Source organism: Anomaloglossus baeobatrachus, chromosome 2 (genome assembly GCF_048569485.1).
Source record: "Anomaloglossus baeobatrachus isolate aAnoBae1 chromosome 2, aAnoBae1.hap1, whole genome shotgun sequence".
Lineage (NCBI taxonomy): Eukaryota > Metazoa > Chordata > Amphibia > Anura > Aromobatidae > Anomaloglossus > Anomaloglossus baeobatrachus.
Window position 1 is genome coordinate 83175241 of NC_134354.1, and position 15659 is coordinate 83190899.

Sequence of the window (15659 nt, forward strand, 5' to 3'; positions counted from 1 at the left end):
TAAAAAACGTGAGTTATGGAATTCCCAGTAGTTTCAGATGACAGTCACACAGAGCCTCATTGTTGGGTCATATTTCTAATAGAAGATCACATAAAAAGAGGGAATCCAGAACCCCCAAAAATGTATTTTATAATTAAAAATCAATTTATCGAAAATACATTTAAATCCAAAGGGTAACATTAAAAATTTACGAGTACAAGAAATTTTACACATTTCCATACTATGAGTAAGGACCTCATTTTTAAAGTCTGAAATGCATAATGTATCATGTACGTATAGATTTTTTTAATGATACTATTTGGAATTTATTACATTTTTAATAAATGGATTTTAAATACTTTTTCTGTGATCTTCTATTCGTCGTTTTGTGGGAACACCCCCTTCCAACTTATTGTGCATCTCTCTATATGTGTCACGCTAGAGAAAGGAAGGGGAACCTTGCGTCTAGGGAAGGGGGAGATGGTGACCCCTGACCAAACCTACTACTGGCCTCTGGAGTCCCTCACCACCATAGATAGGTTCCACACCTATCCACTGAACTGGATACCTGAGCCTAGGATGACCCTAGTGCTGGGCCCTAGATAGAGAACAGAAAGGATGAGTTCTTCGTCAACCCTACTAAACACTAAAGGAAGACACAGGGAGCACACACATATGGGGAAGGCACATGAACAATATATCTCCAGATGCCTACGGAAGCAGTTCAGCAAAGAGCAGGAACAATCCTACAGATGAGTGCAAGCCACCTGTTTGCATCCAGAGCTTGTGAAGGAGCTGAATATTATCAGTACAGTCCAGGGAAATGAGAGTATTTAAAACCAAGGGGAAATACAGATGATTAGCAGCTGAAGGGAAGAAAAGCTCCCTAGGTCTTAAAGGGAAAAGGATGAAAACCTAGCAGAGGAGATAGCTAGTACACTGCATACTAACAGCAGGAACAATAGAAAGTCAGGGAGCATTTTGCTCAGCCAAACACTGTGACTTTCTATTGCCGGACACCACAAGACTGTCTGTCACCCATGACACACCCATGACAATACGGGCTACATTATGGTAGTGCGTTAAGCTGACTATTTTTTCTATATATTGTAATATTTTTCCATATTTATAATTGCCAAATGGCAAAAATTGTAAGATGTTTACAAAGTTAACCAATGGAGTTAGAGAGTGTAAAGTAGAAATTAGCAAAATGAAATAGGTCCGACACAAGCATAGACAGGGTGGATGGAGACAACTACTACATGACATGCATGACACCTGCTCTTATCACCATTTGTATCTAGTAATGGCTTTGTGACATTTCAAAAAAGACATAGACTACATGAAAAGAAAATGAAATGAAAAAAAAATTAAAGGGGCTGTCTTGAGTTAAAAAAAAAATAAGATCTTAAGTTTTCTAGAAACAGCGCCACTCTTATCAAGGATGCGTCTGGTATTGCAGCTCATTTCCGTTTAATTGAGTGTGATTAAGCCCTGTCTATTACACCTAGCGCCTTGTTCAATCACTCAAATGAGCCATAAGAGGCCAGATTTACTGAGCACTGTTAATCTTTAAGTCACCTTTCTTGCCATTACTTAACAGCTCATTTGTTTCAGTGGTCCATAAGGACATATTTGCCAAGACTTGAGAGGCGGTTAATATACAGTGATTCCGCATAGGAAAGTGAACACATAGGGTGGATAGTGCTGATTGTATTGTCACTGGCCGAAATGATAATATGTGACATATGCCCCATTCTCCTAATTCTCCGGGGAGCTGGCGGAATTATCTTGTGAAGTCACGTGAGTAATGACTAGGCAAGGTACATGGTGCAATATGCAAATGCTGATGGCAGAGTCTCAAACATGCAAATCAAAAAATCTCGACACAGAAAATAGCCAGATATCCCTCCGGGAAGGACCTAGCCAATATCTGGCTATTTTCCGTGTCGAGACTCCTAACAGAGGCTCCATGGACCTTTTTGATTTGCATACTTCCCAGAAGGCAATGCACCTAGGATTTCACTGTGTTGAGCGCCCTCGCTGGCTGCCGGCAGTGTTTTCTCTGGCTGGTCTCCCCGAGATCAGTGATTGTTTTGTCTTGAGAGTCTTAAACATGAAATACTTTGTTTTCTGCTTTAGTTTGCAAAAACTGGTGAGATAAACTAATGCAAAATGGAAGCAAAATAGATGACAAATGGGAGAAAAATAGTTACATGGCTGTAAAAGCCAACACGGATGTGTGAACGTAGTTTTACAGCTGTTGTCTTGTTGCAGATACCGTGATCGAGGCCATGTTATGGGATCATCATTAGCTTGGATTCACACGATGCTATGGCATCTGATGTGATATGCTAATGACCCTTGGCTCAGGCTGTGCTTCCAGCATAAGCCGAGTGTTATATGACTGTGACCCGATCCTGCAGTTGCTGAGGGCGGGCACTGCAGAGTAGAGGGAGGGATTAATCCACCCATCTTCTCTTTTGTCAGTTGATGTGATTATCACACTGCACTCGGATGTCATCCGAGTGCAGTACAATGTTTCACTCTCACCCATAGACTTGTATGGGTGCGAGTGACATGTCTCGCTGACAATCACAGTATGCTGTAACTTTTCACTCATCTAGAATCTGGATGAGAAAAAAACTGACCATCTACTCTCCCTCATTGAATACCATATTATTATTATTTATTATTATAGCACCATCAATTCCATGGCGCTTTACATGTGAAAGGGGTATACATAATAGGGACAAGTACAATAATCATAAACAATACAAGGCACAGACTGGTACAGGAGGAGAGAGGTCCCTGCCCGCGAGGGCTCACAGTCTACAAGGTATAGGTGAGGATACAGTAGGTGAGGGTAGAGCTGGTTGTACGGCGCTATAAGACTGAGGGTTACGGCAGGTTGTAGGCTTGTCGGAAGAGGTGGGTCATATATATATTCAATATATGGTAAAATTGACCTGGCAATAATCATTTTCCAGGTAGGAATGAGTTTGCAGATGCCAAACATGTATAGTTTTATTTATTTATGTGGTGAAAAAATTCACACATTTGTAAGATATTTTTTGCTTGTTTTGCCATTTTCTGAGACCTATAACGTTTTAATTTTTCGGCATATTGGGCTGTTTGAGGGCTTCTTTTTTGCCCCATGAACTGACATTTTTACTAATACAATTTTGGGTTAGATAAGAAGTTTTGATCACCTCTTATTGCATTTTATTGCAATATTGTGGGGGGCCATAAAAATGTAACTGTGGAGTTTTTATTTTTTTCTCAATTTACTGTTTACCAATCACACTACATATTTTATATTTTGACATTTGACTTTCATGAATGCAGCAATGCCAAATATGTGGGGGGGCTTTCTCAACGGATCTCTGCAGGATCTGTTCTAACGGATGATTGATTACAGGACATGTGAACTCATCCTATCATTGGAACATGTGTTGCCATGCCCAAAAATCTTCACGGGCATAGTTTGTGGCAAATCTTCAACTAGGGTATGACATTTGATAATTATCATCTATTGGATTAGGAGTAAAGATTTGGTAAAAATTACTTGTAAATTATATATATTATGTGGAGCTGCAGCTAAAAAGGACAACAAAATTCTGGGATGTAGCAAGACAAGCATTGAATCTAGATCAAGAGAGGTCATTATTCCCCTATACTCTGCCCTCGTGAGACACCACTTGGAATACTGTGTACAGTTCAGGGCGCTCCAATTCAAAAAAGACATCGATATATTGCAGCAAGTCCAGAGAAGAGCAACCAAGATGGTAGAAGGTCTGCAAATCATGTCATATGAAGAACGGCTAAAAGAACTAGAGATGTTTTGTTTGAAAAAGAGAAGGCTGAGAGGAGACTTAATAGCGGTCTACAAATATATGAAAGGTCGTCACTAGGGATGATCGAATACTTCGATTATCCGGATTCATGAATATTTTCCGAATACCTCGCTGCTATTCAACTAATCGATGCGCAACGTAAGTCTAGGGGAAGCCCGAATAGTTCCGAATAGTTGTTATTCGGGTTTCCCATAGACATACATTGCACATCGAATATTCGCAAATAGTCGAATAGCGGCGAGGTATTCGGAAAATATTCGCCAAGCTGGATAATCGAAGTATTCGATCATCCCTAGTCGTCACAGTGCAGAGAGAACCACCCTATTCTCATTAGCACAAGGAAGTACAAGAAGCAATGGGAGGAAACTTAAAGAAAGAAGATTCAGAGTAGACATTAGGAAAAACTCTCTGACAGTGAGGGCAGTCAGGGAGTGGAACAGGCGACCACGGGAGGCGGTGAGCTCTCCATCAATGGAAATCTTCAAGCTGAAACTGGATAAACACACAGCTCGGATGATTTAGGAAAGCCTGCACTCGCAGGGGGTTGGACCCGATGGCCCTTGAGGTCCCTTCCTACTCTACCATTCTATGATTCTATGAATTATAATATTTTCATACACAAAATTAAAGAATCCAAATATTTTCTACCAATCCAAAAGTACCATACATAAATATGTGAACAAAATTTTTGGAGATATGATTTATTTATTAGCATTACCATCTCAATCAACAAGTATCTATCCACCAAAAGATGTTGGATTCTAATTTTAGTATTCATTGTGACTTTTGAATTCTTGTATCCAGACTGCATATAGTAGGTGCCGCACCTTTTTTTTTCCCCACATAGCTCTAGTAGAGTTTCAGCCAAATCCAAAGGAGCTCCTAAAAGCCAGTAATGAGTCACTTGGATCCATTCCATATACAATAAGTTAACTGACAGCTGGACGACTTGACGCTTCTTAAGATCAGTTTTGGTATAATGGTTCTTTGCATCTGCACTGAAGTTGCTCCATGGAGACAATAATCTGATAAATGTGCCCAGATGGCTCTTAAACCATTGCTGAATCAGTGTCCCTTACTGCTAAGGTCACTATAATTGGTGTATCTATGCAGCTAAAACAACTTTCTAAGCGGTGGTGACATTTTGCGGCGCTCCTTGAGATAAGTGCCTGGGTAATGTGGCAAGACACCGTCATATAGATTCCAAAAATATTAAGTGTCACGGTTTTGCTGTTATCTCCTTTATTTCTCGGCAATTTGTTTTCAAGGAGCCGCTGGATCCTAAGTGCTTTCTATTACTCATACAATATGTAGCTACATCCCTGAAAATAAGTAAGTTTATCTTTTCATGCCCCGCTCCGGCAGGTAATTAATTTGTAGCCGTTGTGTCGATGTGCTCAATAGTAGTATTGCCTACTTAAATCTTCCCAGAGACGTTTCGTGCTGGTGCAATTATGGCCATACTGAAAAGCCGTTAAACCACTCTAAATTTGCGTGCATGGAGACTGGCTGACATTTCAGCCTAATTCTGATAAATAATGCCCCAGACGCCGGTGGGGCTTTTATTTACCAATAATTTGTATATTCATTCTCACCAAACGAGAGAAGAAAAAAAAGCAGGATTAATTACTCGAGTAGAGATTTTCTTTGAATGTAACTGAAAGCTTGAAGATTTATTGTTCGCTGTTCTGTGGCTCATGGGTTTAACACATTGGCACTTATGTTCTTATTCGCTATTTTAATACATTTTTGCATTTTTTGGTATTTGCATATGTTTTCCCAAATAAAGGTCATTCTCTGCATAATAAACATCATTCGAGTTTCTTCTCTATTTTCTGTATTGATTCTTATTTTTTTTTGAAGATTTCTGTTTTCTTTTTAATGTGTACATTTATTGCTTCGTGCCAGTGAATAAAAAATCTATTCTAAAGGAAGACTTTTTCTGCTATGTACAGTTTGTACATGTGTTCTTAATCTCCCCAGATCCAGCGCAGTATCTCCGCATCTGCCCCAATCTCCATTATTGGGCAGCAGTGGTGACGTCATGATGACATCACCAGTCACTCAGCTCTGCGGCTCTGATTGGCTCATGCCGTTCTCACAGGCTTCATTATTCTGCCGGTGTAGAGGTGGACATACTGATCTGGAATTGAGATAGTAAATAAAACAATTTTTTTCCAACAAAATGGAAAAACCTGGAAAAGTTTTAACAACTCCCTTATGCAAATTGTCTCATCAGTGAGGAAGTAGACTAACGTTAGTGCCACCTATTAGAGATAGCAATCCTAAAAGTCAAAAGTGGACCTTTAACGAGCCTTGTCATATGATTTAGAATTTATACCAGATCATAACCTCAATTTGCTGACACAGTGTTTTGGCATGGTTGTCTCTCGTCACCTGGCTGTATGAGAGGCTAAGACGTGGTCTAATGGGAAAACTATTCTCCTTGCGGAGACTGACACACCAATCCAGCATGCCAGTGGTGAGGAGACTTTAAGACACAATGCTCCTCTAAGTCTCCTCACCACTGTCATGCTTGATTGGTGTGTCAGTCTCGTTAAATGGCACTTTTGACTTTTAAGATTGCTACTTCCAATAGGGAAACTAGAGTTTATCTGCTTCCTCATTGAAGAGCCAATTTGCATATTTCCCAGAGGAGCATTGCTGCTTAAAATCTCCTCACCACTGGAATGCTGGATTGGTGTGTCAGTCTCCACAAGGAGAATAGTTTTCCTATTAGACCGTGTCTTAAGGCGGCGTCACACGGTACAATATATCGTGCAATGTGTCGTCGGGGTCATGTAATTCATGACGCACATCCCGCATCGTTAGAGATGTTGTAGCGTGTGACACCTCCGAACGACTGTTACCGAGCAAAAATACTCACCATATCATTGCTCGTTGACACGTTGTTTATTTTCATAATGTCGTTCCTCCTTCGGCGCGCCGGGTGTTCATCGTTCCCGTGGCAGCACATATCGCTACGGGTGACACCCATGGAACGACAAACACAGCTTACCTGCGTCCCGCCGGCAATGAGGGAAGAAGGAAGGAGGTGGGTGGCATGTTATGTCCCGCTCATCTCCGCCCCTCCGCTTCTATTGGGCGGCCGCTGTGTGACGTTGCTGTGACGCTGAACGTCCCTCCCCCTTCAGAAAGAAGATGTTCGCCGTCCACAGCGACGTCGTTAGGGAGGTAAGTACTGTGATGGGGGTTAAACGACTTTGCGCACCACGGGCAACAAATTGCCCATGAAGCACAAACGACGGGGGCGGGTGCGATCGCTCATGCGATCGCACGATATATCAGCAACGTAACGCCGCCTTTAGTCTCTCATATAGCCAGATCAGATCTCATACTTTACATTGATGAGGGACAACCATCCCGAAACACCATATCTGCAAATTGAGGTTCTGATCTGGCATAAATCCTATGTCATATGACAAGGCTAATTAAAGGGCCTCTTTTGACTCTTAGGATTGTTACCTTTAATAGGTGGCACTAGAGTTTGTCTACTTCCTCACTGAAGAGACAATTTGCATATTTCCCAGAGGAGCATTGAGGCTTAAAGTCTCCTCACTATTGGCATGCTAGATTGGTGTGTCAGTCTCCACTATGACAACTCTTTTAGTTATGGGATGGACATATAGGTGCTGGATTCATTATAAAATAGAGACCCTATAGCTTTACTGCAAGAAAGACCAGGACACTACTTGGTTGCAGTGAAGAAATGTTATTGATCTGTCTGTATGCCATGTCAGCCTCTCTACTGAGCATCTAACACATGCTCCTAACAGGCCGTGATCAATGTACGGGAAGGATGAAACATTGGCCATCTTGTAAAGTGTGGTATTCTTGAGCATCACATGCTGACTGATCAATAAAATTTTCTTCACTGCAACTAAGGAATTTTGGGTCTTTCTTGCATATTACATTACCAATCACTCAGAGAGTCGACCATTTCTAAATCTTTATATACGGTAGATTTATTGTGATTTGGAGACGAGATCAAATTGATACATAACAATTTGAATTTGTTCAAACATCACTCCAGCGCTTCTTATTTTCAGTACTGGAGTGTCGCTTTAAATGTAAGCCCCAGGTCATATACTCATCATCAGGCGGTTTCACCTTTTAGCAACGTCGTTCCAGTTCTGCGGCGCCATCTTGTTCTTGTAACTTCTGACTGGCTGGAAGTTAGTAGTTTTCATTACAAGCTCACAATGCATCTCAATTAGAGCTAGAACAAAGCCAGAAGGAGGTTCTCATTGAGATGTATTGAGTTATGACTTCTGGCAAACACTGAAGCTGCAGGCAGGTTACAAATTCCTGGCGACCAACCAGAGCGTGATAGAAGATGAGGTCACCAGAGGATGAGTATAAGACAGGGGGCAGGAGACTTAGATTTATAGCACCACACAAGTGGTGCAATAGAAAATGCTAGAGTGCTGCCTTAAGAACCTTCCCAAAATATTAGATTCCAATGAATCCTTATCACTTCAATACCTGCAGGACTTCCCTGATCTTGAAAGTGAAGGGAATGCAGCGCAGTTTTAGTTTTCCAACAGTGTTTCCTGTCAACCAATAGTGCAAGGAAGTACTGCCAACTCCATCCATTTGAGTTGAGTCCTATTGCGATTTCCTGGTGTTTGACTTCAAGGGAAAGACAGCTGGACAAAGGGAGTCTTTCATTATGAACTACAAAATATATACAGCTGCACACTAAAATGCTAACAATGAATAAGGGAACTCTGGTATTGAATTAATGCTATAGGAATATTTGAAAAAGATATTGATCTCATGTATTGGCCAATGCATATGAGTGTTACGGTTGCTGCGAGCACTGGAGACTATGTCCAGATTTCTTGCTACTGCACATGTGCGAGCGCTGGAGACTAAGTCCAGATTTCTTGCTACTGCACATGTGCGAGCGCTGGAGACTAAGTCCAGATTTCTTGCTACTGCACATGTGCGAGCGCTGGAGACTAAGTCCTATCTTGGAGCCATTGCACATGTGCGGGTGACATCATCGCTGACACGAGGTCACATGTCTCTGACACCTTCTATGCCGATTGGTCGCTGGTCATGTGCTTGTGACGCCTTGCTCGGTGATAGGCCAGCATGACGTCACTCTTGTCGTTCTGGCAGCCGATTGGCTCTGGTGTCCTCCATCTTGGATGAGGCACAGAGTCTATATAAGACCCTGACACACGCCGCATGGCGCTCAGTCCTCTTGGTTCATGCATGAGGGTAGACGCCCTGTGCACGTTCCTCTAGGCATTCCTCTGTCTATGCAAGGTGAGCGCTACCGGCAGGGTAGCGTTCTTATACCTTACAGCTTCGGCTGCTGTCCGTATCCTTACCTCTTAGGGGAGCGGACATAGGCAGGTGCCTGAGGCACATGGTCTGGCTGGGCCTTGTGATTCGACTCGTAGGTGGACGTTGCCGCTAGGGTAACGTTCCTTATACTGCGTCTGGCAGTTGTTCGTATCCTCGCACACTAGGGGAGCGAACAGAGGTAGGAGCTTTGTGCGGCTTACGCTGCTGTTCGTCTCTTTTGCACCACTAGAAGAGCGGACCTAGGCAGGTGCCATATCTAGTGGTTCGTGTCCTCGCACACTAGTGGAGCGAACGCAGGTAGGAGCTTTGTGCGGCTTACGCTGCTGTTCGTCTCTTTTGCACCACTAGAAGAGCGGACCTAGGTAGGTGCCATTTCGCACACATTGCCTTTGTCTCTGTGATTATTAACAGAGATCATTCCACACACCCTCCAAGTAAGGGAGGAATTGCCTTACTTACTTATTATATCCTTCTGTGAGTTAACAGAGGTATTGCACTCTGCCATAGTCTGCAGCAGAGTCTTTGCACGGTGGACCCTGACTGTCTGATACTCCTTTAAGTTATTATCAGACAGCCCCCCGTAACATTAGGACTGAGCCAAGGGTCTGGCAGTTATGGCAGAATATCAGCAGTTACACCGTTACATACAAGTACTTGAGTCACGGCTCAAGAGTATAGAGGATAAACCTCAGACCATGGTGACATCTGCACATGATCCTCGACTTGCTCTGCCAAACAGATATTCTGGCGATGCCAGATCATGTCGTGGTTTCATTAGTCAGTGTCAGATAAACCTAGAGGTCAACTCTTCTCGCTTCTCTACGGAGAGGTCCAGAGTAGGCTTTATCATCTCCTTACTTCAGGACAAAGCCTTAGAATGGGCGACTCCCCTATGGGAGCGCTCTGATGTGGTTACTCTGAGACATCAAGACTTTCTTGATGCTCTTAAGGCGGTATTCATGGGTCCGCAGGTTACCCATGATGCGGCCCTGAGACTGTTAGATCTATCTCAGGGTTCGTTATCCACTAGTTCTTATGCCATTGCTTTTAGAACTCTGGTGGCAGAACTAGATTGGCCAGAGAAGGTGTTGATTCCTATCTTCTGGAGAGGGTTGGCAGGCTATGTCAAGGATGCTCTTGCTACTCGTGAGGTCCCTGCTTCTCTGGAGGACTTGATCACAGTAGCAACGAGGATCGATGTACGCCATAAGGAACGTAGACTCGAGGTCTCTTCCTCACGCCCTAAGCATCGGGCTATTCCAGTTGTTGAGGGTCCACTACCATCTTCCTCAGCATCTGAAACATCTCCCACTCCTATGGAGTTAGGTCATACGTCTTCCAGACTACGCAAGTCTGGTCCTCCTATATGTTACGTATGTCGTCAGGCTGGGCACTATGCCAACAAGTGTCCTAGTCGTCAGGGAAACTCCCTGGTCTAGTAACCATTAGAGGGGGGTTACTAGAGACGTCTTCTGCACCCTCTAAGTGTTGTATCCCAGGTCAGCTCTCGTTATCTGAGAATACATGGCCTATTATGGCTTTTGTGGATTCCGGAGCTGACGGGACTTTTGTGTCCTCAGGATTTGTAAAGGGACACAATATTCCCTCTATCATGTTAGAGGCGCCTATTCCTGCCCGTGTTGTTAATGGAACTATGTTGTCTGACTCCATTACATTGAGGACAGTTCCCTTGCGCCTTTCCCTGTCTCAGGGTCACATAGAGGAGATTTCTTTTCTTGTTTTGCCTGAGGGTATAGACGACATCCTTCTGGGTCTCCCATGGCTTCGGACTCATGCTCCTCACATTGACTGGGAGTCTGACAGCATTATTAGTTGGGGTTCGAAATGTCAGTCCCGATGTCTTCCCTTACCACCTAAGGTCATTGCGGTTGCATCTACTGATCTCTCTCCCATACCTACACCCTATCTGGATTTCGTTGACGTGTTCTCCAAACAGGGTGCTGAGGTTCTTCCACCCCATAGGCCGTATGACTGTGCCATAGACCTTATCCCAGGTTCAGTTCCACCTAAAGGCAGGGTTTACCCCCTGTCGATACCTGAGTCGGAGGCCATGTCGACCTATATAAGAGAGAGTTTAGAGAAGGGGTTCATTCGTAAGTCTGTCTCTCCCGCGGGAGCTGGGTTTTTCTTTGTTCGGAAGAAAGAGGGTGATTTGCGTCCCTGCATAGATTACAGGGGTCTCAACGCAATCACAATAAAGAACAAATACCCATTACCTTTAATTTCGGAGCTCTTTCACAGACTGAGAGGAGCTCAAGTTTTTACGAAGTTGGATCTGCGGGGTGCGTATAACTTGGTACGAATTCGAAAGGGTGACGAATGGAAGACCGCTTTTAACACCCGAGACGGTCACTATGAATACCTCGTCATGCCTTTTGGGTTATGTAATGCACCCGCAGTATTTCAGGACTTCGTAAACGATGTGTTCAGGGATTTACTGTTATCCTCAGTAGTGGTGTATCTGGACGACATCCTGATTTTTTCTCCTGATCTGGAGACTCATCGTCAGGATGTCGTTTCCCGTTTAAGGGAGCACTCATTGTTTGCTAAACTCGAGAAATGTGTATTCGAGCAGTCCTCATTGCCTTTTTTGGGTTACATTATCTCACAAGAGGGCCTGGCTATGGATCCTGCGAAGCTCTCTGCTGTCCTGCAATGGTCCGAACCTCATTCCTTGAAGGCGGTGCAACGCTTCTTAGGATTCATAAATTATTACAGGCAGTTCATACCCCATTTTTCTACTTTGGTGGCCCCTTTGGTGGCCTTGACTAAGAAAGGTGCTAATCCCAAAGCCTGGTCTACTGAGACATCTCAGGCTTTTGAGGCAGTAAAAAAGACACTTTTCAACTGCTCCCGTTCTTCAAAGACCCGATGAGAGTAAGCCCTTCCTCTTAGAGGTTGATGCCTCTTCAGTGGGTGCTGGTGCGGTCTTGTATCAAAAGAACGGTGCAGGTAGAAAAAGGCCGTGTTTCTTCTTTGCTAAAACCTTTTCACCGGCAGAGAGAAACTATACCATTGGGGATAGGGAACTGCTCGCCTTGAGATTAGCCTTGGAGGAGTGGCGTCACTTGCTGGAAGGAGCGAAACATCCTTTCCAGGTCTATACAGACCATAAGAATCTGACGTACTTACAAACCGCTCAGCGTCTGAATCCTCGGCAAGCCCGCTGGTCCTTGTTTTTCTCCCGCTTTCACTTCTCCATCAACTATCTGTCTGGGAGTAAGAATAACAAGGCAGACGCCCTGTCTCGCTCTATGCTTTCTACCCAGGAAGAGATTGACGAACCTCGTCTTATCCTTCCCTCCAGGGTTTTTCATACGCTCTCGCCTGTGATGTTAGACCAAATCCCACCGGGCAAGACCTTTGTTCCGCCTGATCGACAGAATGATATACTGTCATGGGCCCACACCTCAAAGGTGGGTGGGCATTTTGGTATTAGACGGACACGAGAGTTACTGGAGAGGTGGTATTGGTGGCCACACTTAGCCAGCCACGTCAAGAGATATGTCGGTTCCTGCTACTCGTGTGCTCGCAACCGTCCATTACGGCAGAGACCGGCTGGGCTCTTGCATCCTTTACCAGTGCCAGATAGACCATGGGAGGTGGTAGGCATGGACTTTGTGGGTGATCTTCCATGTTCACAGGGACATAGATTTGTGTGGGTCATTACGGACCATTTCTCCCGGATGGTTCATCTCGTACCGTTATCGAGAATCCCATCTTCCAGGGTACTAGCCAAACTATTCCTCAAGCATGTCTTTAGGCTTCACGGGATGCCAGATCGTATCATTTGTGATAGAGGCCCGCAATTTGCTTCCCGTTTCTGGCGAGATCTTTGTAGCCTTCTGCAAATTGAGTTGAATCTATCTTCGGCATACCATCCGGAGACCAATGGTTTGGTTGAGCGTACCAATCAATCCATGATTATATACCTTCGACACTTTGTTGCTGAGAACCACGATAACTGGTCCTCCCTCCTACCCTGGGCAGAATTTGCCCTTAACAATTCGCTGGCTGAGGCCACTGGGCAGACACCGTTCGTACTCAATAATGGGCAACACCCTAGGGTACCGGTACCGTTTCCCGCTGCTGCACCTCCTCCTCTTGTGGCCGACTGGGCAACTAATGCCAGAGAGGTTTGGGATCGGACTCAAGAGTCGATCCAAGCAGCTAAGGACCGTATGAAGACGGTGTCCGATCGGTTTCGTCGCCCGGCTCCTGTCTTTTCTCCAGGGGACTTTGTGTGACTCTCTGCAAAAAACGTGAAACTTAGAGTGAGCTCTGTCAAATTTGCTCCTCGCTTCCTGGGTCCTTATGAGGTTCTTCGACAGGTAAATCCTGTAGTCTACCAGTTGAAGTTACCCGTCCATCTTAGGATCCATGACAAATTCCATGTTTCACTGCTAAAGCCGGCAATTTTACCTCACGCTCGTGAAGTGCACTCTCCTGCTTCTGATTCCTCTCGCTCTAGCTATGAGGTACGAGCCATAGTTGGTTCTAAGATGGTTAGAGGGCGCAGGTTTTTCTTGATAGATTGGGAGGGCTACGGCCCGGAACATCGCTCTTGGGAGCCTGAGGAGGCTGTCCATGCTCCCGACTTAGTTGCTGATTACCTGCGTCGCCGGGAGGGGGGCCCTTGAGGGGGAGGTACTGTTACGGTTGCTGCGAGCACTGGAGACTATGTCCAGATTTCTTGCTACTGCACATGTGCGAGCGCTGGAGACTAAGTCCAGATTTCTTGCTACTGCACATGTGCGAGCGCTGGAGACTAAGTCTAGATTTCTTGCTACTGCACATGTGCGAGCGCTGGAGACTAAGTCCTATCTTGGAGCCATTGCACATGTGCGGGTGACATCATCGCTGACACGAGGTCACATGTCTCTGACACCTTCTATGCCGATTGGTCGCTGGTCATGTGCTTGTGACGCCTTGCTCGGTGATAGGCCAGCATGACGTCACTCTTGTCGTTCTGGCAGCCGATTGGCTCTGGTGTCCTCCATCTTGGATGAGGCACAGAGTCTATATAAGACCCTGACACACGCCGCATGGCGCTCAGTCCTCTTGGTTCATGCATGAGGGTAGACGCCCTGTGCACGTTCCTCTAGGCATTCCTCTGTCTATGCAAGGTGAGCGCTACCGGCAGGGTAGCGTTCTTATACCTTACAGCTTCGGCTGCTGTCCGTATCCTTACCTCTTAGAGGAGCGGACATAGGCAGGTGCCTGAGGCACATGGTCTGGCTGGGCCTTGTGATTCGACTCGTAGGTGGACGTTGCCGCTAGGGTAACGTTCCTTATACTGCGTCTGGCAGTTGTTCGTATCCTCGCACACTAGGGGAGCGAACAGAGGTAGGAGCTTTGTGCGGCTTACGCTGCTGTTCGTCTCTTTTGCACCACTAGAAGAGCGGACCTAGGCAGGTGCCATATCTAGTGGTTCGTGTCCTCGCACACTAGTGGAGCGAACGCAGGTAGGAGCTTTGTGCGGCTTACGCTGCTGTTCGTCTCTTTTGCACCACTAGAAGAGCGGACCTAGGTAGGTGCCATTTCGCACACATTGCCTTTGTCTCTGTGATTATTAACAGAGATCATTCCACACACCCTCCAAGTAAGGGAGGAATTGCTTTACTTACTTATTATATCCTTCTGTGAGTTAACAGAGGTATTGCACTCTGCCATAGTCTGCAGCAGAGTCTTTGCACGGTGGACCCTGACTGTCTGATACTCCTTTAAGTTATTATCAGACAGCCCCCCGTAACAATGAGCCCAGTCACCACATCAAGGTATATCTTTGTAAACCGGGAACCTAACTTGAAAATGCCACTATCTGGGTTACAAAACATCATGTCTGGGCAGCTAGACTAAAAATCTAACCTAAAATGGCACTATTTGGGTTACAAACCTCCATGTCCGGGTAGCTAGACTCCTGCTATAAAGGTAAATGAACAGAGACTAGTTATAGGGCGAAGTGCTCAATCAGAAAGAGATGCCCTACAAATATATCAAAAAGACTGATGTGCACATCCAATAGGTGTGAACAGGTGCTAGCTGAGAAAACATGGTTTGACTTCAAGGGAAAGACAACTGGACAAACGGAGTCTTTCAATACAAAATACAAAATATATACAGCTGCACACTAAAATGCTAACAATGAATAAGGGAACTCTGATACAGCATTATGAAATGACTGTTCAAACTAAGCACAGCTGCTCAGTGCTCCCTTGGTGTGGCCAAAAATTTCAGTGCACCTTCCCACCTACTTGTTTTCCTTCTATCTGAGCTGACAATCAAAGGCTAGGTAGTAGAGATAGATGTGAAGCAAGTAAGTGGGATGGTGCTCTGAAGTGGTTGGCCAAGAGTGTACCAAATATATGTACTTGGTCTGAACAGTCATTTTGTGCTGAAAGACTTTATTAAATCAATGTTCTCTTTACTCTCAGAATTAAGGGTGCTTTACACGCTGCGACA

General features: G+C 44.8%; 1 protein-coding gene across 2 annotated transcripts in view; it reads left to right on the forward strand.

Moving 5' to 3' along the window:
• EPHA6 (EPH receptor A6) overlaps positions 1 to 15659 on the forward strand; it is a 1356729-nt gene that overhangs the window by 337216 nt on the left and 1003854 nt on the right. The window lies entirely within an intron of this gene.